This window comes from Notothenia coriiceps, unplaced genomic scaffold, assembly GCF_000735185.1.
Source record: "Notothenia coriiceps isolate Sejong01 unplaced genomic scaffold, NC01 NC01_scaffold00024667, whole genome shotgun sequence".
NCBI classification, from domain to species: domain Eukaryota; kingdom Metazoa; phylum Chordata; class Actinopteri; order Perciformes; family Nototheniidae; genus Notothenia; species Notothenia coriiceps.
In genome coordinates, this window is record NW_011357368.1 from 7,171,499 (window position 1) to 7,177,707 (window position 6,209).

Consider the following 6,209-nt stretch of genomic DNA (forward strand, 5'->3'; position numbering starts at 1 on the left):
GAAAAACCAATACATCCTCTGAGATGGCAGGTTTTTACGGATTTCCGCTTCATAGTCTTGTGATAAAAGCTTGCTAAAAAGGATAAAGCTCTTAATGGAGCTGAATAAGAGCCTCCCTGGGATTTGACTAACAACAGAGTGCCATTTTGTCATATTGCTATAAAAGGTATCTCCAGGGTTATAATGGAAAGTTTAAAAGAAAGCAGAAAAAGGAAAGATAATTTGTCTCTGAGCCTACTGAGCAAGTTCATTTGAAGTGCATTTCTGCACAGTCATACAAACCCAGATGATTGCTCATTAGAGGTTGGAGCTCTATCTGATGGACATGTGTTACTCTGGTTCAAATCTCTCTTTTTGTTTGAGTGCATGACTTAGTATTTTGTTGAACTTGGATAAAGTTGGATCAGATGCACGTCAGTCAGCCTTTACATACAGCTTTTTTGCTAGGCTACATATCATTTTAATTAGAGGAATAACAAAGATAACATATGTTGCAGTGATTTAAAGTCTCGCATTTATTATTTCAGAAATTAGGTTTGTTGCCTTTATTACTGAAAATAGGATCAAATAGTTGCTTGTGAATATATCTGCACTAAATAATGTGTTGTTCATTTATCTTTTTCCCTCTCTTTCACCTCCACACTGTTTGGATATGTCCAGCTGGCTGAAGAGCTTTCCGAGGTGTGTGTAGGATGGCTATTTTAGTGGTGGGTAATGCTCTTGAATGCAGCTCAAAGCCTGACTCCTCCCCTAGCCACTCCCCTCATTAGAGCTGTATGAAGGGCACCTGTTGGACTTTTGTTCTTTGTTGGCTCTGTCTGTCATGGTCCTGGTAAGCTGTCTATTTGAATAATTGTGTAAATTGGTCTCAGTTTCTGCTATGTCATGCTCACTTGCTGCTTCCTTACAGATTGTCCTGCACATCAGTAGTTTGCCAAAACCTCACTCCTGTGGTGACTATACTAGGGCCAGAACAATTAAATTGTCATTATGCTGCATGCTGAGCGAGTTTTACCCTACATGTTACTGTTGTTTTTAGGTTTACCTGCTGCTGTTTTTCCCTTTTTTAAATATTTGGTCTTGCTATTGTTGTCTTTAGTGTTTCTGCCTTTACTATTTTGCTTGTTTTGCATTTATCTTATAACAGTTTTAGGTTTACGTGGTGTTGTCTGTCCCTTATCCCCTTTTTAAAACATCTCATTATAAAAAAAATATTATTTAACACACCGCCCTGTCACATTGGGGATAGCTTTAATTCACCTGGATCTGCAAACTGTTTCCCCACAGACAGGCAGATATTTTTCAGGCAAACGGAACAGAAGAGCACTGAGGTGTAGAGGGAATTTAAATATAGACATTTAGGTGATTTGTCCCCAAAGCAACGCACCTGTGTTTCACATGGTGCCATCACACCTTAGTTCCTGTTCACAATGAATAATTAGACACAAACTAACAGGTGTACACTGAAGTTAAACAGACAGTTACTTTATGATTGGGAAGTTTTTGGCAAATCTCATCCAGCATTATCATGACTTATGTTTCTGAAGCACTTTTATGCTTTTAATGTGGATATTTACATTTATTTGCATCACAAAGAGCTTACAAATACATAACTGATTATAAAATAAAAATGATTAGATTGCAAATTGACCACATTTATGCAAAATAAAACTGGTAGAGACAGGAATGAGCAGATTCCAGAATAAGCAGATGGATATATTATAGTTTAACTTTTTAAATCTTGCTGAAATCACAATTATTTCTCAAAATTCTATTGAACATGGACTTCAAATGAACACGCACTTACCGGGCAAACCGACCTGAGTTTATTCAAACTTAACCAAACGAGTTGGGTGTGAAAGCAAAAACAAGAAACCTAGATAAGATTAGATTATCAAATGTAATTGATTGATCCAAAATTGGGAGATTGTTTCGTAACTGCAGCTCTTAAAGGAATTGAAATGAAAAATTAAAACGAACAGATACACAAAATAAAACAGATTAACAATTGAACGCTACATATCTAGATTAAGTATAGAGTACACAATATAAAACTATTCAGAATAAGTTAAACTACACTAATAGATCTACCTACTACCAAAGAAACTGTGAGAAAAGGTTATATACATTACAAAACTAATGTTGAAATGTAGTATTCAGATTTACACACAGGAAAGATAGAAAAACATTTATAAATAGTTTATATTAGTGGTTTTTGGATTCAAATGTGTTTTTTGTCTCTTAGTCTCATACTTTTCAACCATCAGCTTTCATGTTTGTACATAACATTTAAAAAAACACAACTGCTTGATTATACACGTTTTGCATTATAGTGGATGCTCTCAACACATGTGTCCTTTACCAAAAGCATCAAAGTGTGTATTGTACTGGATGCTGTTCTTATATGTTCTCCACTGTCCCAATTTTGCAGAATTATTTACCTGCACATGTTTGGTGTTTTTCTTCTCTGTCAAACACGAACGAAAAAATAAATATCTTGAGACTTTGGGACAGCAGGCTTCTCCTCTCACCTTTCTTTCTGATGCATGAGGGCTGTGTTTGTATCTGCAACCCACCAGGTTCTTTGTGGTTCATTTTCCTTACACCCTTTGTCCAAGTACTCATCTACTCATCCTTCAAATCTGCTTTAAAGTCTTGTTGTTGTTTTCCAAAGCCTGTGCAAACAGTGGGGCTGGAATAATTCATATGGCAACTGGGATGCATTTGGGTGTAACACCTCCTCAGGCTGTTCTCCATCCAGCGTCCTACCTTTGTGTTCCAGAGAGTTCCCTGAGCATGCAGCTGCAGAGCCAGATACCCCGCCAACTCATTGCCTCGTTCTCCATCTCTTTATATACACTGCTCCACTTTCTGTTCCAATCATCATGTTCCCCTTCAAATCCATATCCTCTTTTCTGGAAGTAAACTCAAAAAACATCGTGTGGATATTGAATTCACTTTTTTTTATTATTTGCATTGGTTTTGACATTGAGGTAATCCAAACGTACCGGAAAGTAATCAGGTTACTTATTTCATGGCAACTTGAAAGAAAGTAGCTGCTTTGTATCAACAACAAAGGAAGTAGGAACACATCTTACCCAAGGCATTCTGCTTTTTGTCATCATGACAGTACAGTATTTCTTGATACTTAATATCTTGGTTTTTTCTTTTCCAAGGTTGCATTGTTCTGATTCTTCCATAATAAACAAAAATAAAAAACATCATATTGATATTTCTTTTACCGTGTTTTTATTTGCATTGCATTTGCTATTGAGGTAATCCAAACGCACCGGAAAGTAATCAGGTTACACCAGGGTTGGACTGGACAAAAAATCAGCCCGGGACTCTCGACCGGCCCACTTCGGTACCGCCGGCCCACCTCGGTACCGCAAGTAAATACCGCTAGTAAATTGTCGACGGGGGGGGTATTGTGACTTTTCAGACCGGCCCACTTCAGTACCGGCCCATCGGGATTCCTCTCGAACGTCCTGATGGCCAGTCCGCCACTGTGTTACACTACTCTTTATTGTATTCGAAGAAATGCTGTTTATTTCATGGCAACTTGAAAGAAAGAACCTCCTTTTTATCAATAACTTTGGTCTAATTGTGCTCACTATAAAGGAAGAAGAAACAAATCTCACCCCCTAGCAGTCACCATGACAGTGTGTGTTCGCTTGGCTCAGTGGTTTCCCATTGTAGCCAATCCAATCATCTGTGAGCGATAGATCATAAGAGCATATGAATGGAGGTCCCCTGTTATTGAATAATAAATTAAATACACATTTCCTCCGGTTTCATATACGCTCTAAACAGGACCCTGTATGTGATACATCATGCATGTGACAAAACCAGTAAATCAATTTATGGCAGTATTTACAGTGAACAGAGGGGGATAATTTATTCATATATGCTACTGTTCCAACAATGAGTTACAAGGACAAGAACAGCAGTTTTTCAGTTTGAAAACAATTGTTGTCTTTTAGAGATTATGTTTTGGACCAAATTCAATTCTTAAAGGAATGTAATGCTTTATTGGTAAGCAGGCTTGAGTAATGGATTACATCTAATGAGATTACGTAATCATTTTCCTGTATTCGTTTGTAACCAAATACATTATAATCCTTGAGTCTATAGGCTAAAGAATGTGATTAATGCACGTCTTAACGTTACCATTAAGCATCCTGTATTATCCATACTGTATCTGTATAACCCTGAGCCACAGTTACATCATGAATTGGAATAAAAAAGGTGCCAGTACTCTAAATCAGCAACTGTTTCAAGCCAATGTATTTATACAGCCCAAAAACAAGTATTTGGCTCAAAGTCATACAGTATAGTATATCCTATAAGGCCGGCGGCATCTCATGACGCATCTATGACACGTCTATGACGCTGGGCATATGTGTTGTCATGCGTCATGACGTGCCGTCGGCGGCTGAGTAACAGCATTTTACTGAGTACCGGCACCTTGCCGGTACTCAGTAAATGGGTAAAAATCAGAAGTGCCGGTACTGCGTACCGTTGAGTACCGGCCCAATTCAAGCACTGGTGCACAGGAAGCTGTGGCATGAGAATGACTGTCAGATGGTAAGAGCCTGGAATCACAGCTGACATCCACTCCTGAGCGCTGATTTTCCTTTTACCATCCCATGAGATTTCCATGTCAATACACACATTCCATTTCCATTCAAACATTGCTCTTCGCCTCACATCTTTGACACATCTTCTCTGTAAAGGTCACAAGGGTTGGGGAAGATGAGAGGAAGTCCAGGGGAAAGATCTGTCTTTGCACGGTCTCGTTTGAAGCGCGGTGACAAGGCCTTCTGTCAGGGATCACAGCTGTCTGTCTGGTATGTTCAGGCCAACACAGTCTCACTCCCTGAACGTCCAGGAGCGACGCTTGGTCAGGGTCCCGTGGGCGTGCAGTTGGGACACGCCAAGTCTCCTTCAGCTTCATAAACGGACACAAAGAGCTTTCAACTGATTGCAATGTATTCCCATCGGTGGCGGTATTTGACGCTCAGGGAAGCACCGCATCGGTCCATGTCAGTGGCGTTTAAAGGCAATGTGAGCGTCCATTCCCATTGGATAACGGAGGATTTTACACCCGGAAGTAAGTATTCTCTTTACTGTCGATTGATTTTGCAGTGATATCTGTACTACTCAACTCAACAACACCAGATTATGCTTGTTAATTATGCAACATTGATTGGTTTAAATTGGGTACAATGCTTTTGTATTTCTCCCCTTCGATTCGGATACACTACCCAGAATCCTCAGCTATCGTTTGGGACTACACACCATGTGCTTAGCTTCACAAACCACGTGATTAGTCCTCAAGCTCTGTGATTGGATGTTGGAGTGGCAGTGCGCAAAGTTTACACTGAGTGTCAAACAGCACTTTGAAATGTAATGAAACCCATCGACGGCACACTATTCAAAACAGGAATCAAACATGCCCCCCCCCCCCCCTTAGGTCACAGGCTCCTCCAACAGTGCAACACAATAAAATAGATACACAGAAAAAATTCTGCAAGTAAATACAAAAAGTAAAATAGTAAAAAGTGAAATTGTGCAATTAGAGTCTATAAACAAGTGATTGGAATATGATATATTAGATAAATAATTTATAAGAAGCAGCCAGATGAATGTTATGGATGTTGTTTCTAAGTTCAGGTGTTTATTAGTCTTATGGTCTGTGGGATGAAGCTGTCCCTGAGTCTGGTGGTTTTAGTCTGGATGCTGCGGTAACGCCTGCCAGACGGCAGCAGACAGAACAGTTTGTGGCTGGGGTGATGGGGGTCTTTGATAATCCTGAGGGCTTTCTTTAATGTTAACCTGGTATTTTTACTCCACTAAATTTATTTTAGTTTCTTTACAGATTCTGATTAATGATGTGAAATATAAACAACCCTTAAATCAGACTTTAGTAACACCTGAGTAAAATTCAGTGAAGGTGATTGTCAAGTGCAAACAATCAGGAGATATTTGATAGTTGATGCTTGAGAAGACTAAATCTGCAGATCTCTATAAAGTATATTCATTACTCGTTATTCTCTACTAATAGTTAATTAAAGACTGTATATAATGGCTAGCCGGCACTAACAGTTGCACGGTTGTAGGTTCCTTGATAAACTATCAGCTACGAGAGCTCTTCGTGATTTAGACGTCTAGGATAATGTTCATATAAGTACAATGAGCAATAGAGG